An 18702-nucleotide genomic window follows, 5' to 3' on the forward strand; every position below is an offset into this window, starting at 1 on the left:
CAGAAATTAAGTCAAAAGCTTCTAGAAATAGGAAATTAAATCAGAAACTTAAGGGAAATTAGCCAAAAGGTGCGGCACTAACCTAAAACAGATTAGGAAGGTGTTTACAAGCAAGGAAACAAGAAATAACTCCCTCCCTTGCACGGCAAGAATGAGGACTATGCAAGGAATGTGTAATTTGTGTCCTAGAATGCTTAAAAGGCCTTCAAAGTTGCTGGAACATAGGGATAATTAGGATTAGGAAAGGTCAAACCAAAATAAGAAACCTTGGCTTAACTTTCCTACTTCAATTAGGAATCCTTGTTGGAGTAGGAATCCTTGTTCTTCTAGGAATCCTCATGTGATTAGGAATCCATCTTCAATTAGGAATCCTTCGTTGATTAGGAATCCTAATTTCTTCAAGTCTTCAATTCATCCATTCCTTTTGCTCCAAGCATGTGACAATCATTCCAAGCTCCATTTTGCTCCAAAAGGCTCCAAAATGCATACTTTGCCTTTAGAATCTGAAAACACACAAAAGTAACTTTAAACACTAAAATAGCTAACGAAACATAACATAAATACACGAGAACAAGCCAATTAAGTCGCATAAATATGCTCCTATCACATATTAACTAGAACTTGTCTTAGAATATGTTTTTAGGTGTTTTAGGTCATTAGAAAACCAAAATTCGTCCAAGTTGTGTTAGAGTCCCAAAACTGCCCAGAAAGTGGTTTTTAGGCAGTTTTGAGTATTTGGTTGCTGTTTTGAGTCTTTTGGTTTATTTTAGTGTTTTAGAGTTTAGTTTTGCATTCTTTGAGTCTAGTTTAGTATTTTAAACTTTGTTTTACAGATTTGAGTCAGTTTAGAGTGTTTTAGCAATCCCTCCTAATCCTCGGTTTAAGAACGATCCCTACTTATCCATACTACAATTGTCAACAAGAGGGTTAATTTGTGTATTTAGTTATTTTACGCATCAAATTTTGGCGCCGTTGCCGGGGATTAGCAACTTTGCTAATCCTTCATTCTTTTTGTTTATTATTTATTTTCGTTTGTTTTCTATTGCAGATTGCTAACTTGTTTTGTTTCTTTGTTTTTAGGTACTAGTGCATGACTCGAAGTTCCAAACCTGTTCGTGAGCATATTTTGGACTTTGACGACGATTTTGAGAGAACTTTGAGAAGAAGGAGGAACCAACAAGAGTCTAACCCACCTAGCTGATGTGAAAATTATGTTGACACACAAATTAAACCCTATTGATGACAATTGTAGTAATGATGCAAGTAGGGATCGTTCTAGACCGGGGATTAACTAGGGATGCTAACCAACACAAATAATACTCAAAAACACTAAACTAGACTCTATAGACTCAAAACTAACTCAAAACACTCAAAACAGCAAATAACAATAAAAAAGACTCAATTCTAGACCTAACAAGTGATTTGGACGAAAATAGAACTTCAAAGACTCAAAAGACTTAAAAGAAACAAGTTTTGACTCTAAAAACAAGACTTAAAAGTAAGGGGGTTGATTTGGACGAATTTAACTTTTAAAACAAAAACTTTGAAAACAAACTTGACAAAAACGATTTTGATGTTAAGATGGTGAAAGGCTAGTTAAAGGGTTCCTTCTCCACACATGAAACATATGCATACGACTCGATTTCCAGTTACTCTTTCAACAAACCATGAATGACAATGCCCCAAATTAACTAGATTGCACCAATTAATTCTCAGATTTCCCTAGATTCATTGAATTGAATGGAATACGCATTACAACCAAATTATTCTTATCAAGGACCCTAACTATGGAATATGCATGATATCAAAGATCATTAAGTTCAATGGAAATCATAAGCATTGACGAGGCATTCATAACTATGGGATAAGCATGTTACTCTTGCCAAGGATTTACTTAACACAATTGTGACTAGCGACTTTTACTACTTATGAATATAAGTTAATAACGATTAGGTGAAATTCCCTTATACTCTAGCATCAAATTCATGCATGCGAAGTAAGTATGCATCCTTAATTAACACACAAGAACAAGTTATCAATCAAATAGATAAGTAAACCACATTCACGATTCATGAAATCATAACTGGAGGTAATCAAGTCATATAAAACATATGATCATGGCTTTGAATTCCCCTCTAACTATAAAGAAATTAGTTCCTCATGTTCGCAAATAAACAAAGATAAATAAATTTAAACATTAACATAGAGATAGAAAACACCTAGAATTGCTCCAACAATCCAAGCTCCTTGAATGGCATGCACGGCTCCAGATTCCTTCCTTCTTCTCCTTGCAAACTCACGGCACAATGAGGGGTTTTGGGTGAATGATGTAGTGAAAATATGGTAGAGGGTGGTGAGTGAAAGGGTGCGGCATAGGCTTGTATTTATAGGCTGAAAATCCCATCTCCTAGGTAGCCAAGGACAAGGTTTTAAAGCCCTAAACTGCATAGGATAATAACATACAATCCTATAAGGAAAACAAGTCAAAAACCCAAAAGGAATGGGAGATAGTGTGCGGCACAAAGAGTGTGAAAGGATAAGGCTTCTAGAAACCAAAATCCCAAGGGAAATAGGTATATGGTGTGGCACATATCTAAGGTTCTACAAAGACAATGCAAGGCAGATTTCTAGGCTTCTAAAAAGGTTCCTAGGCGCCATCTTTGTAGGATAATATTAGGTCTTCTAGAAATCCCATTTTAAGCATCCTAATCTAGTTAGAAACCCTCCCAAGTGGCTGGAATGTGGATAGTTTAGGATTAGGATAAGATAGGATAGGATAAGGTTTGTTTGGATAAGATAAGCTAAGATAAGGTTATGGATGAGGTTTTGGATAAGATCCTTCTCTTGAGCTGATTCTTTGGCTTTAATTCTTCTTCTTCACATAGGAAACCTTGCTTGAGTAGGAAACTTCATGTGTCTAGGAATCCATCTTCAATTAGGACTCCTACATTGATTAGGAATCCTACTTCATTTAGGAATCCTTCACTTAAGCCCTTTCCTACTTCAACTAGGAAACTTTGTATCTTCAATTCCTCAACTTCAAAACACATTCCTAGCTTCATCAATCCTTCAAATTCGTCCATCCCTTGTGCTTCATGTGCATGAACTCCATTCTAGCCCAATTCTAGCATATTTATGCGCCTTAGTTAGTTAGTTCTTATGCATTTATGTTGTGTTTTCTTAGTTAAGTTAGTCTTTTAAGCTATTTTCATGTGTTTTCAGGTTTTAGAGACAAAGTGAGCAAAAGGATGCAATTTGGAGCATTTTGGAGCAAAATTGGGCTAGAATGGAGTTCATGCACATGAGGCACAAGGGATGGACGAATTTGAGGAATTGGTGAAGCTAGGAAGGCGTTTCAAAGTTGAAGAATTGAAGATACAAAGTTTCTTAGTTGAAGAAGGAAATGGCTTGAATGAAGGATTCCTAAATGAATTGGGATTCCTAATCAATATAGGAGTCCTAATTGAAGATGGATTCCTAGATGTATGAAGTTTCCTACTCAAGCAAGGTTTCCTACATGAAGAAGAAGAATTAAAGCTAAAGAATCAGCTCAAGATAAGGTATCTTATCCAAAACCTCATCCATAACCTTATCTTAGCTTATCTTATTCAAATAAACCTCATCCTATCCTATCTTATCCTTATCCTAAACTATCCACATTTCAGCCAATTAGGGGGGTTTCTAACTAGATTAGGATGCTTAAAATGGGATTTCTAGAAGACCTAACCTTATCCTACACAAAAGGGCGCCTAGAACCTTTCTAGAAACCCCTAAAAATCTGCCTTGTATTATCCTTCTAGAACCCTAACTTTGTGCCGAATTTTCTACCTTATTTCCTTTAGGATTTTGGTTTCTAGAAGCCTTATCATTTCACACTCTTTGTGCTGCATCTTATCTCCCAATCCCATTGGATGTTATTATCCTATGCAATTTAGCCTTTAAAACCTTGTCCTTTGCTACCTAGGAATGTGAATTTTCAGCCTATATATACAACCCATTGCCGCACCTATTCATTCACCACCCTCTACCAGATTTTCACTACACCATTCACCATTCATACCTCTTGTGCCGTGAGTTTGCAAGGAGAAGAAGGAAGACAACTTGGAGCCGTGCATGCCATTCAAGGAGCTTGGATTGTGGAGCGTTTCTAGGTGTTTTCTATCTTTATGTCAATGTTTAAATTTATTTGTCTTTGTGTATTTGCGAACATGAGGAACTAATTTCTTTATAGTTAGAGGGGAATTCAAAGCCATGATCATATGTTTTATATGACTTGATTTCTTCCAATTATGATTTCATGAATCGCGAATGTGGTTTACTTATCTATTTGATTGATAACATGTTTATGTATGTTGATTGAGGGTCGACACTTAGTTTGCATGCATGAATTTGATGCTAGAGTATAAGGGAATTTCACCTAATCGTTATTAACTTATATTCATAAGTAGTAAAAGTCGCTAGTCACGATTGTGTTAAGTAAATCCTAGGCAAGAGTAACATGCGTATCCCATAGTTATGAATGCCTCGTCAATGCTTATGATCTCCATTGAACTTAATGATCTTTGATATGTGTCTCTATCATGCGTATTCCATAGTTAGGGTCCTTGATAAGAATAATTTGGTTGTAATGCGTATCCCATTCAATTCAATGAATCTAGGGAAATCTGAGAATTAATTGGTCAATCTAGTTAATTTGGGGCATTGTCATTCAAGGTTTGTTGAAAGAGTAATTGGAAATCGAGTCGTATGCATATGTTTCATGTGTGGAGAAGGAACCTTCTAACTAGCTTTTCACCATCTTAGTTTTCATCAAAACGTTTTTGTCAAAGTTTATTTTCAAAGTTTCTGTTTTCAAAGTTAAATTCGTCCAAAATCAATCCCCCTTTACTTAGTTGAGTCATAGTAGTTAGAAATCACTTTAGTTTGTGTTTTTAAGTGTCTTAGGTCAAGATAAAACCAATTTTCGTCCAAGATTGAGTCTAGTGTTCAAAACTGCCCAGATTGTGGTTTTAAGGCAGTTTAGAGTGTTTTTGGGCTGTTTTGAGTCTTTTGGTTTGTTTTGGTGTTTTAAAGTTTAGTTTTGCATTCTTTGAGTTTAGTTTAGTGTTTTAAACTTGTTTTTACGTATTTGAGTCTGTTTTCAAGTGATTTTGCAATCCCTCCTAATCCCCGGTTTAGAACGATCCCTACTTACATACTTTGCTACAATTGATAAAAAGAGGGTTAATTTGAGTGTCAACATAATTTTCACATCATCCTATCACTAGCCCGGAACCTGACCTAGAAGAACAAGTTCTAGAAGAAGAGGAGGATCCCACGGCACAAGTGGGTGGAGAAGTTCAAGGCATGGCTATGGACAACCGTACACTCAAGGAGCTTTCCGTCTCGGGTTTGGATAATGCCGCACCATTGTGTATCCAATATCCCATGGCTGCCCAAGGTAAAACTGAAGAGTTCGAGTTAAAGTCAAGTTTGCTCCACCACATTCCAAAGTTCCATGGGCTGTCCATGGAGGATCCGAACAAACATTTGAAAGAATTTGAAGTGGTGTGCTCAAGTATGACTCCGGTTAACGTTGACGGAAGTATTTTAAAGATGAACGCTTTTCCATTCTCTTTAATGAACAAGGCCAAGGATTGGTTATACGAGTTGGCTCCCGGAACAGTTTCGTCTTGGGATGAAGAGGGCATTTTTGGAGAAGTTCTTCACAACTTCTCAAATCATCCTTCTTCGTAAAAAGATAAGCGGTATTCAGCAAGAGGAAGGTGAGTCTTTTCCTACTCATTATGAACGGTTTAAATCACTTGTTGCTTCTTGTCCACAGCATCAGATGAAGGAGGAACAACTTCTACAATACTTTTACGAGGGGCTCCTACCACTTGAACGTCAAATGCTCGATGCTTCGGCGGGTGGAGCATTGGTGGAGAAAACGCCCTGGTGCGAAATAGATAAGCACACAAATTAAACCCTCTTTTTGTCAAATTGTAGTAAAGATGTAAGTAGGGATCGTTCTAGACCGGGGATTAGGAGGGATTGCTAAACACTTGAAAACTGACTTAAAAACATAAAAACAAAGTTTAAAACACTAAACTAGACTCAAAGAATGCAAAACTAAAGTTTAAAACACTTGAACAAACATAAAACTCAAAACAGCAACCTAATGACTCAAAAATTGCCTAAAACCACTTTCTGGGCAGTTTTGAGAACCTAACAAGAACTTGGACGAATTTGGGTGAAAACTTGAATCAAAACACTTAGAAACACAAATCAAAACATATTCTAACTAATCTAAGACTTCAAAATAAAGGGGGACTTGTTTTGGACGAAAATTGAAAACAAAACAGATTGTAAAACGTTTTTGGATGAAAAGGATGGATAAAAGGCTAGTTAGGAGGTTCTTCTCCACACATGTCACACTTGCAAACAAAACGATTTTCAGTTGTTCTTCCAATAAATTATGAATACTCAACGCCCCAAATTAACCGTGAATTGCACTAATTAACCCTCAGTTTTTCCACGAGTTATTGAGTTGGATGATTGCATACGACAACCCAAAACATTCCCTACAAGTTCCCTACATGAATTGCATAATAGAGATACAAGCAAGAATCATTAAGTTCTATGAAAAACATAAGCATTGACGAAGCATTCGTTACTATGAATTGCATGAAACTTATGCCAAGAATTCATTCAACGCGATCGTTTTCAAGCGACCTTCACTACTTGTGATTATAAGATTGTAACTATTAGGTGAAACTCCCTCATAATCTAGCATCATATTCATGCATGAAAACTAAGCGTGCACTCTCAATCAACATACACAAATAAGTTATCAATCAAGTAGATGAACGAATTGAATCCACAACTTATGAAATAACAACTGAATGTAATCAAATCATATTGCAAGCATGTACATGGTTTCGAATTCCCCCCTAACCAAGGGGGTTTAGTTCCTCATACTCACAACACAAAGAATATCAAAATTAAACATGGAAATCAAAGGAAAGACAACACCTAAAACGTTCCAGCAATCCTCAATTGAATGGCATGAACGGCCCAAGCTTTCTCTCCTCCTCTTGGCTGCGGCACAAGGACTAGAGACAGGTTCTAGTGGTTATTTGGATGGATGAGGAGGTAAGGAATGATATGGTAGTGTTTTGGGGACATGGGGGTTGCGGCAAAGTGTGGAAATATGGCAGATTGGTGAAGGAAGGCTGCGGCAAAGGGGGATCTATGTGTTTTGACGAATTTCTGACTTATGGAGGAGGTGGTATATGCGGCAAGGCTAAGAACATATATATATAGGCACCACAAACCCTAGGGAAATCAGGTTTAAGCAATGGGCTAGGGATTTGGTGCGGCAAAGGGTTGAAAGTCCACCAGAAAATAAGGTTTCTAGAAAGCCTTGCAAGGCAAGGCACAAGGGAGGTTCTAGAAGGCCTAGGGGTCCAAATCTGAAAGGGATTGGGCTTATGGTGCAAAATTTGATATGATATTAACTAGCACTCAAATTAACCCTCTTTTTATCAATTGTAGTAAGTATGTAAGTAGGGATCGTTCTAGGCCGGGGATTAGGAGGGATTGCTAAATCACTTGAAAACTGACTCAAAAACGTAAAAACAAAGTTTAAAACACTAAACTAGACTCAAAGAATGTAAAACTATAACTTAAAACACCAAAACAAACCAAAAGACTCAAAATAACACAAAAACACTCAAAACTGCCTTAAAACCACTTTCTGGGCAGTTTTGAACTCTAAACAAGATTTTGACGAAAATAGGTTTTAACTTGACTCAAAACACTTAAAAACACAAACTAACACACTCTCTAACTAATTTGACACTTGAAAACAAAGGGGGATTTGGTTTTTACGAAATTGAAAACAAAACATAAACTTGTAAATCAAAACAGATTTTAAAACGAATTTGATTGAATTGAATGGATAGAAAGCTAGCTAAGGGGTTCATCTCCACACATGTTAGACTTGTATTCAAAACGATTTCCAATTGCTTTTCAATAACCCATGAATTCTCAATGCCCCAAGTTAATTAGGTCCGCTTAAATTAACCTTCAGATTTTTCCTAATGTTATTGAATTGGATGATTGCATACGACAACCCAAAGCATTCCCCACAAGTCCCCTACATGATTGCATAATAGAGATACAAGCAAGAATCATTAAGTTCTATGAAAACCATAAGCATTGACGAAGCACTTGTTACTATGATTGCATGAAACTTATGCCAAGAATTTACTTAACGCGATTGAGATCATCAACCTTTACTACTTATGAATATAAGTCCATAATGATTAGGTGAAATTTCCTTATATCCTAGCATCAAATTCATGCATGCAAATTAAGTGTCGACCCTCAACCAACATACACAAATCAGTTTTAATTCTTGTAGATAAGTAAATTGAATTCCCAACTTATGAAACGCAATTAGAAGTAATCAAATCATATAGCAAGCATAAACATGGTTTCGAATCCCCCCCTAGCCAAGGGGGGGTTTAGTTCCTCATACTCGCAAAGCCAAGATACATAAATTTAGAAATTAAAATCCAAAGAAAGAAAACACCTAGAACGCTCCAACTTGGCAGCAAGCGCATCCAACGAATTCTCCTTCCTCCTTGCTGCGGCAGAGACTTTAGAACAGGTTTTTGGGGTTATTTGTGGTGTAGAATGGATGGGGAATGGTATGGAGAGGTTTAGGGTTGATGGGGGTACGGCTAGGGATGATTTTGGGCAGAATTTTGGGACTTTGGTGATGGAAAGGTGCGGCAGAAATCAAGGTTTAATTTCTGGCGTGAATGGTTATGTATGAGAGGTGATGATCTGATCTAGGGGTTATAATGAGTATATATAGGCATCCAAAACCCTAGGGTAATCAGATTAGGGTTTCTAGAAGCCCAAATCCACCAGAAATTAGGTTAAAACAATCAGATTTTTAGTGGGAATAAGGCCTAAGGTGCGGCTAGGGTTAGGGTCCACAAGGAATTAGGGTTTAGGTCATCTAAAAGCCCAAAACCAAGAATAGAAACTCTCGAAAATGGAAACCTCCAAGAATAGAAACTTCCAACTTTAGAAACTTTGGTTTCCAAATCTGAATTCTTTGTTCTTCACTTTCATTTCTTCATTTCTTAAGCTCATTTGACCTTCAAACTCGTCCATTCCTTGTGCTCCATTAGCATACACTCCATTCTAGCTCAATTTTGCTCTAAAATGCTCCATTTTGCACTTCTTTGCATACTTCGTCTCTAAACCTGAAATTGCACGAAAATGACTTTAAACACTAAAATAACTAAAGAAAAACAACATAAATGCTTAAGAACAAGCCAACTAAGTCGCATAAATATGCTCCTATCAGCAAAGGGTTGAAAGTCCACCAGAAAATAAGGTTTCTAGAAAGCCTTGCAAGGCAAGGCACAAGGGAGGTTCTAGAAGGCCTAGGGGTCCAAATCTGAAAGGGATTGGGCTTATGGTGCGGCAAGGAGTGAGAATCCAAGAGGAATTGGGCTAGGAAGGTGCGGCATTGTCCAAGAAGGTAAGGATGGGTCATCTAGAAGCCCAAAGCCAAGAATAGAAACTCTCACAAATGGAAACCTCCAAGAATAGAAACTTCCAACTTTAGAAACTTTGGTTTCTAATTCTGAATTCTTTGTTCTTCACTTTCATTTCTTCATTTCTTAAGCTCCTTTGACCTTCAACTCGTCCATTCCTTGTGCTCCATAAGTAAAACCGCCATTTTTTTTGCTCAATTATGCTCCATTTTGCACTTCCTTGCATACTTTGTCTCTAAAACCTGAAAACACATAAAACTAGCTTAAAAGACTACGTTAACTAAGAAACCACCATGGAAATGCATAAGAACTAGCTAACTAAGGCGCATAAATATGCTCCTATCACGCCCATGGTGATAGGAGCATATTTATGCGCCTTAGTTAGCTAGTTCTTATGCATCTTTGTTATGTTTTCTTCGTTAAAGTAGTCTTTTAAGCTACTTTCATGTGTTTTCAGGTTTAAAGGACATATTACATGAAATGATGCAATTTGGAGCTTTTGGAGCAAAATGTGAGATTGGATTAAAAAGGACTTGCTTGGAACACAAGGTTGGGATGGAATTGAAGAGTTGAAGATTTGAGGTTTCCTACTTGAAGTAGGAAAGCTAAGCCTAAAAGTTTCCATTTTGGGTCGATCTTTCCTAAATCGGAATTGGCAACCAAAGTTTCTAAAAGTTGGAAGTTTCTATTCTTGGAGGTTTCCATTTTCGAGAGTTTCTATTCTTGGCGTTGGGCTTTTAGATGACCTAAACCCAAATTTCCTTGTGGACCTTCAACCCATGCCGAACCCTAGGGCCTAATCATCTAAAATCTGCCATGCTAAACCCTAGTCCACTTAAGTGCCGCACCTAACCCTAGCCCATTATTAAAAATCTGATTTCATTAGGGTTTCTAAGTGCCTATATATACCACCCTTACACCCTAGCCGCACACTCTCTCCCTCTCCATATTCAGAAATTCGTCAAAACCCTATTCCCCACTCTGCTGCAGCCTTCATCCATTCCAGCCACCATTCTCCACCTCTATACACCATCCTACACCTCCATACACCACCCACACACCTTGCCGCACCCCCATACCATCCTAATTCCCTTCCTACATCAAAAATCACATCCAAAAACCCCCAAAACCATCTCTGCCGCAGCAAGGAGAAGAAGAAAGAGGAGCTTTCTGTGCAGATTTCAAAGTGGACTTCTTTGGCATTTTAGGTGTAATCTTTCTTATGTCTTCGATGTTTCAATTCAATAAACTTTGTGTTGTGAGTATGAGGAACTAAACCCCCTTAGTTGGGGGGTGATTCGAAACCATGTACATGCTTGCAATTTGATTCGATTACATTCAGTTGTTATTTCATGAGTTATGGATTCAATTCGTTCATCTATTTGATTGATAACTTATTTGTGTATGTTGATTGAGAGTGCACGCTTAGTTTTCATGCATGAATATGATGCTAGATTATGAGGGAGTTTCACCTAATAGTTACAATCTTATAATCACAAGTAGAGAAGATCGCTTGAAAACGATCGCGTTGAATGAATTCTTAGCATAAGTTTCATGCAATTCATAGTAACAAATGCTTCGTCAATGCTTATGTTTTTCATAGAACGTAATGATTCTTGCTTGTATCTCTATTATGCAATTCATGTAGGGAACTTGTAGGGAATGTTTTGGGTTGTCGTATGCAATCATCCAACTTAATAACTTGTGGAAAAACTGAGGGTTAATTAGTGCAATTCACGGTTAACTTGGGGCGTTGAGTATTCATAATTTATTGGAAGAACAACTGAAAATCGTTTTGTTTGCAAGTGTGACATGTGTGGAGAAGAACCTCCTAACTAGCCTTTTATCCATCTATTTCACCAAAATCGTTTTTACAATCTGTGTTAATTAAAGTTTTTGTTTTGTTTTCAATTTTCGTCCAAAACAATTCCCCCTTTATTTTGAAGTCTTAGATTAGTTAGAAAGTGTTTTGATTTGTGTTTCTAGGTGTTTTGATTCAAGTTTTCAACCAATTTCGTCCAGATTAGTGTAAGTGCTCAAAACTGCCCAGAAAGTGGTTTTTAGGCAGTTTTGAGCCTTCTAGTTGCTGTTTTGGTTTTTAGGTTTGTTTAAGTGTTTTAACTTTTACTTTTGCATTCTTTGAGTCTAAGTTAGTGTTTTTAAACTTTGTTTTTGAGTTTTAAGTCAGTTTCCAAGTGTTTAGCAATCCCTCCTAATCCCCGGTTTAGAACGATCCCTACTTACATCTTTGCTACAATTTGACAAAAAGAGGGTTTAATTTGTGTGCTTATCTATTTCGCACCAAATTTTTGGTGCCGTTGCCGGGGATTAGCAATTTTGCTAATCCCTTGGATTGTTTTTGTTTCTTTTATTTCACTTTGTTTCTGATTTTGTTTAAGTTCTGACCTAATTTTGTTTCTTGTTCTTAGGTACTAATGTATGACTAGAAGCTCTCAAACGATTCGTGCAAACATCTTGGATTTTGACGACGATTTTGAGAGGAAGTTGAGAAGAGCTAGAAACCAGCAAGAGCATCATCCACCCAGTTCCGAATCTGACCTTGAAGAAAACGTACAAGAAGAGGAGGAGGATGCCACGGCAGGGATATTTGAAGAAGTCCAAGGCATGGCCATGGACAATCGTACACTCAAGGAGCTTTCCGCCTCAGGTTTGGACAATGCCGCACCCTTGTGCATTCAATACCCTAGGGCTGCCCAAGGTAAGACGGATGAGTTTGAATTAAAGTCAAGTTTGCTTCATCATATTCCTAAATACCATGGCTTGTCCATGGAAGATCCTAACAAACATTTGAAAGAATTTGAAGTAGTTTGCTCTAGTATGACTCCCGTCAATGTTGACGGAAATATATTGAAGATGAAGGCTTTTCCATTCTCTTTGATGGATAAAGCCAAGGATTGGTTATATGAGTTAGCTCCCGGCACTGTCACATCATGGGAGAGTATGAAGAGAGCGTTCTTGGAGAAGTTCTTTCCAACTTCTCGCATCATCCTCCTCCGCAAAAAGATAAGCGGAATTCAGCAAGAAGAAGGTGAGTCTTTTCCTACATATTATGAACGATTTAAATCACTTGTTGCTTCTTGTCCACAGCATCAGATGAAGGAGGAGTTGCTTTTGCAATACTTCTACGAGGGTCTCCTACCTCTAGAACGACAAATGCTTTATGCTTCGGCGGGGGGAGCATTGGTGGACAAGACACCCATGGCTGCCAAGGTCTTGATTGCTAATAGAGCGTTGAACGCTCAACAGTACGAAGGTGTAGGCCAAAGAGGACCCCCACGGCACCAAGTACATGAGGTAAGTTCGACTTCCGATCTTCATTCACAATTGGCTAATCTTACTTCACTTGTGTCTCAGATGGCCGAGGGCATGAAGATGCAAGGAACAACTGTATGTGGCGTATGTTCCATCCAAGGACATGTCTCTGAAAAATGTCCACAGTTGATTGAAAATGGTGGATGGGAAAGCGCCCATGCAATTGGGTTTCAAGGGCAAAACCAACCAAGGAACGATCCATATTCAAACACATATAATCCCGGTTGGAGAGATCACCCAAATTTCAAGTGGAGGGAGCCCCAACAACCTCAAAACCAAGGAGGCTTTAGGCAACAACCCCCGGGGTTCTTTCCCAAAACTTACGGCCCACCCCAAAATCAAGCCCAATCCGGCCCAAGTGCCTCAGGTACGTCTCTTGACAATGATGCACTTCTTAAGATACTAACTAAGTTGTCTAATGGGCAGGAAGATCAAGCTAAAGCTATGCAAAACCAAGACAGAAGGGTGGATCAACTTGAGAAACAAATTGGGCAGATTGCCGAGTTTGTAGGTAAGTTTCGAGATCCTGGACAACTCCCTAGTTCCACCATTCCAAATCCGAAGGGAGGTTTCGAAAGTGCCAAAGCTATCACCCTAAGGAGTGGAAAAGAAGTTGGGGCAGGTCCTACACCACCAAAATCAGGTCCCAAAGAAGATGAAACTTTGAAATCTGGAGAGGAGAACCCAAAGCAACCCACGGCAAAGGTGGAGCAACCTTTGCCGCAAGCAACCATTGATCCTAAGTCCTCCAATCCGTCCACCCTAGGTAAGAAAGGTCCAAGTTCAGTTAATTCTAACATTATTCCACCCAATGTGCCCTTTCCTAGCAGATTTTTGCAATCCAAGAATGAAGAGGAGGAAAAAGATGTTCTAGAGACATTTAGGAAAGTTCAAGTTAACATACCTCTTTTGGATGCAATCAAGCAAATCCCGAAGTATGCCAAGTTCTTGAAGAAGCTTTGTACAACGAGGAAGCGGATTAGGGAGAAGGAGGTGGTACATGTAAGCGAGAATGTCTCTGCAATGTTGCAAAGGAAGCTACCACCTAAATGCAAAGATCCAGGTAGTTTCACAATCCCTTGTGTAATTGGTAATACAAGATTTGAACATGCTATGCTAGATCTAGGTGCATCAATTAATGTCATGCCATATTCTGTTTATGCATCTATGAATCTAGGAAAACTTAAAAATGATGGCGTTATAATTCAATTAGCCGATCGATCTAATGCATATCCCAAGGGAGTGTTGGAAGATGTTTTGGTGCAGGTAGACCATTTGATTTTTCCTGCAGATTTCTATGTGCTTGATATGAAGGACTCAACCCACTCTCCACCATCACCACTCTTGCTTGGACGACCATTCATGAAAACGGCTCAAACCAAGATTGATGTGGCCAAGGGAGCCGTAACTATGGCCTTTGGTGGTGATATGATTAACTTTAAGATTCCTGAATCAATTGAGAATACTAATGATGTTCGTTCTTGTTGTGCCATTAATGTAATTGAAAATATAGGGCAGGAATGTTCAACACTAGTCAAGAAGAATGCACCTCGAACTACCATCGAGGAGGGAATTGGAGTGAGCAACAAAGAATGCACGGCCTCAACCTTGAAATCACCAAATTTGGCCGAGTGCAACCTTTGTGCATCTGTCCATTGTACTCCCACTCCTATGCCGCACCTAGGTAAGCCACCTGATCCAATTTCAATTCCCATTTCAATTAATCGGTTGTTACCTTGTACGGTGCAGGTACCTAATCAAAGTCAATATGGTGGGAGAGTTCGTGTTGATTTAGAGAAGCACAACACGACACTACGAAAGGATCATTATCCCATTCCATTCAAGGACCCAATGCATGAAGTGGTTCGAAGGACAAGGTGTAGAGGAAACACCCCTCCATGCCGTGGGGTTCAATAACTTTCAAAGGAGCATTGTCCGGCTGCAAGACGTAAAAGAAAGCGCTACTTGGGAGGCAACCCATGCAATTCAACAGAGGAAGACCAAGGAATCACCCCAATTCCAGATTTGCGTTCCTAAACTCTTCCCTTTGTTATTTATTTTGAATCTGCCTATTTAGTTGTTTTAGTTGCTGTTTGTGTGTTTCTTTTTGTTTAGTGTGATTTCATGCTTGAAACATTGAGGACAATGTTTGATTTAAGTGTGGGGGGGGTAACTAAGTGTTTTAGATGCAAATTCGTGGGATTTTATCACCCTAAACTTGAAGACTTGTTCCTTGCTGTTTTTAAGTGTTTTTGAGCAGTTTTGATGTGTTTTAGTGTGTTTTGAAGTAAAAATCCGAAAATTACATAAAAATTTGAAAAATTTGTTTTAAAAACCCAAAAAGAGTTGTTTTTGTGTGTTTGTTTGTGTCTTAGGGTACCTTCCAACACAATGATGAGGATTCGGTTTGTAATTACATGGCTGTTAAAGAGAGTGATTCACATGGATGAAAGTTTGATTTACTCTTTGTTATGCTTAGTTGTGGTTATAACTTATGAATTCACATGCAATCATAAAAGAAAAAAATCAGTTTTTGTAACATGCTTGAAGGAAGGAACTCAAACTAACGCTACAACCTTGTGAGACTTGAGCCTAAACGCTTATTTGGAGAGTTAAAATCTGTGCATTCTTTGTTTTCTAAGTCGTTGCATGATCTCATTATTCCTTGCTTGGTTGCTACTTAGAAGGCGTTTCATCATTTAGTTCCAAATGCTAGAACTCATGCCCATTTCATTCAAAGCATGTTATTGATTTGCATAACACATATTCAAGATGAAGTTGTGTAGTGACCACCACCTTAGCCAAAAAGCCGTGTGCCCTATGTCATTGTGATTTGTAGGTTTTAACCCCATTGAGCCTTGTTAGCCTTCGTTATTTGTTAACCCATGTTTTCCTCACCTAGCCTAGTTTAGGACCATCCAAACCCTTGTTCTTAAAGCATAGTAAAGCATGATTCAAATTGAATTCCTTTTGATTTATGTTGGCAGAAAACTAGTGTGGGGGAAGTATTTCTTTTGTGATTTTGTGTGCCATAGGCACGTGTGGAAAGAAAAGAAAAAAAAAGGAAAAGAAAAAATTCGTGGAAAAAGAAAAAATGAAGAAAAAAAAATATGAAAAGTGTGAAAAAGAGTTGAAAAGTTGAGAAAAAGAGTTCCAAAGTATTGGTTGTTGAAGTAAGGGTCCAAAACAATGAATTCGGCCCTATGGAGTTGTTTAAATCTTTCCCTTGTATTTTAAAGTTAATTTCTGCACTCTAAGTGAATTCTAAGTCTCAATTTCATTGCTTTGCTTACTATTGCTTGAAGAACGTTTGTTTTCCTTATCCTTTCATTGTTAACCAACACCCCAAGCCCCATTACAACCCTTAACTTCTATCCTGAGTGTTATGTGTTTCAATTTGTGGAGTTTGAATTTGGTATGAGCATATGGTGTCACTGGTTCTCGCATCTAAGTAGTAGCATTCCATTCATGAGATCATATCTAAACATGCTTCTTAACTCTAGAAATTGCGTTCTTTGTGATACATATATGTGAGCATTCGTTTTCATTTCTACATCAATCTTCTCACATATGACTAGTGTAGGGTGTGGAGTTAGAAAATCTGAGAGAAAATAGAGTGTATATCTTGTAAGGAATTGAGGGAATTCTCTAAGGCATGTTACTACATTCAAAGCGTTGTTTTGATTGATTACTTGTGAATTAGTAAGTGGTGGCTTTAATTAAGTATGTGCTTGTGTAAAGATGACTCAAATCTGTGGGGATAACAATCTTTAACATGTCATGTGCATTGGAAATCCCTGAGGCAAACGTTGGAAGGTTTAGGTTTTGTTTTGGTTAGTTGGTTTCGTTCTGTTTCCTTTCTTTTGTTTGTTTTGCTCGAGGACTAGCAAAAGCTAAGTGTGGGGGAATTTGATAGGAGCATATTTATGCGCCTTAGTTAGCTAGTTCTTATGCATCTTTGTTATGTTTTCTTCGTTAAAGTAGTCTTTTAAGCTACTTTCATGTGTTTTCAGGTTTAAAGGACATATTACATGAAATGATGCAATTTGGAGCTTTTGGAGCAAAATGTGAGATTGGATTAAAAAGGACTTGCTTGGAACACAAGGTTGGGATGGAATTGAAGAGTTGAAGATTTGAGGTTTCCTACTTGAAGTAGGAAAGCTAAGCCTAAAAGTTTCCATTTTGGGTCGATCTTTCCTAAATCGGAATTGGCAACCAAAGTTTCTAAAAGTTGGAAGTTTCTATTCTTGGAGGTTTCCATTTTCGAGAGTTTCTATTCTTGGCGTTGGGCTTTTAGATGACCTAAACCCAAATTTCCTTGTGGACCTTCAACCCATGCCGAACCCTAGGGCCTAATCATCTAAAATCTGCCATGCTAAACCCTAGTCCACTTAAGTGCCGCACCTAACCCTAGCCCATTATTAAAAATCTGATTTCATTAGGGTTTCTAAGTGCCTATATATACCACCCTTACACCCTAGCCGCACACTCTCTCCCTCTCCATATTCAGAAATTCGTCAAAACCCTATTCCCCACTCTGCCGCAGCCTTCATCCATTCCAGCCACCATTCTCCACCTCTATACACCATCCTACACCTCCATACACCACCCACACACCTTGCCGCACCCCCATACCATCCTAATTCCCTTCCTACATCAAAAATCACATCCAAAAACCCCCAAAACCATCTCTGCCGCAGCAAGGAGAAGAAGAAAGAGGAGCTTTCTGTGCAGATTTCAAAGTGGACTTCTTTGGCATTTTAGGTGTAATCTTTCTTATGTCTTCGATGTTTCAATTCAATAAACTTTGTGTTGTGAGTATGAGGAACTAAACCCCCTTAGTTGGGGGGTGATTCGAAACCATGTACATGCTTGCAATTTGATTCGATTACATTCAGTTGTTATTTCATGAGTTATGGATTCAATTCGTTCATCTATTTGATTGATAACTTATTTGTGTATGTTGATTGAGAGTGCACGCTTAGTTTTCATGCATGAATATGATGCTAGATTATGAGGGAGTTTCACCTAATAGTTACAATCTTATAATCACAAGTAGAGAAGATCGCTTGAAAACGATCGCGTTGAATGAATTCTTAGCATAAGTTTCATGCAATTCATAGTAACAAATGCTTCGTCAATGCTTATGTTTTTCATAGAACGTAATGATTCTTGCTTGTATCTCTATTATGCAATTCATGTAGGGAACTTGTAGGGAATGTTTTGGGTTGTCGTATGCAATCATCCAACTTAATAACTTGTGGAAAAACTGAGGGTTAATTAGTGCAATTCACGGTTAACTTGGGGCGTTGAGTATTCATAATTTATTGGAAGAACAACTGAAAATCGTTTTGTTTGCAAGTGTGACATGTGTGGAGAAGAACCTCCTAACTAGCCTTTTATCCATCTATTTCACCAAAATCGTTTTTACAATCTGTGTTAATTAAAGTTTTTGTTTTGTTTTCAATTTTCGTCCAAAACAATTCCCCCTTTATTTTGAAGTCTTAGATTAGTTAGAAAGTGTTTTGATTTGTGTTTCTAGGTGTTTTGATTCAAGTTTTCAACCAATTTCGTCCAGATTAGTGTAAGTGCTCAAAACTGCCCAGAAAGTGGTTTTTAGGCAGTTTTGAGCCTTCTAGTTGCTGTTTTGGTTTTTAGGTTTGTTTAAGTGTTTTAACTTTTACTTTTGCATTCTTTGAGTCTAAGTTAGTGTTTTTAAACTTTGTTTTTGAGTTTTAAGTCAGTTTCCAAGTGTTTAGCAATCCCTCCTAATCCCCGGTTTAGAACGATCCCTACTTACATCTTTGCT

This window comes from Malus domestica, chromosome 10, assembly GCF_042453785.1.
Source record: "Malus domestica chromosome 10, GDT2T_hap1".
Lineage (NCBI taxonomy): Eukaryota > Viridiplantae > Streptophyta > Magnoliopsida > Rosales > Rosaceae > Malus > Malus domestica.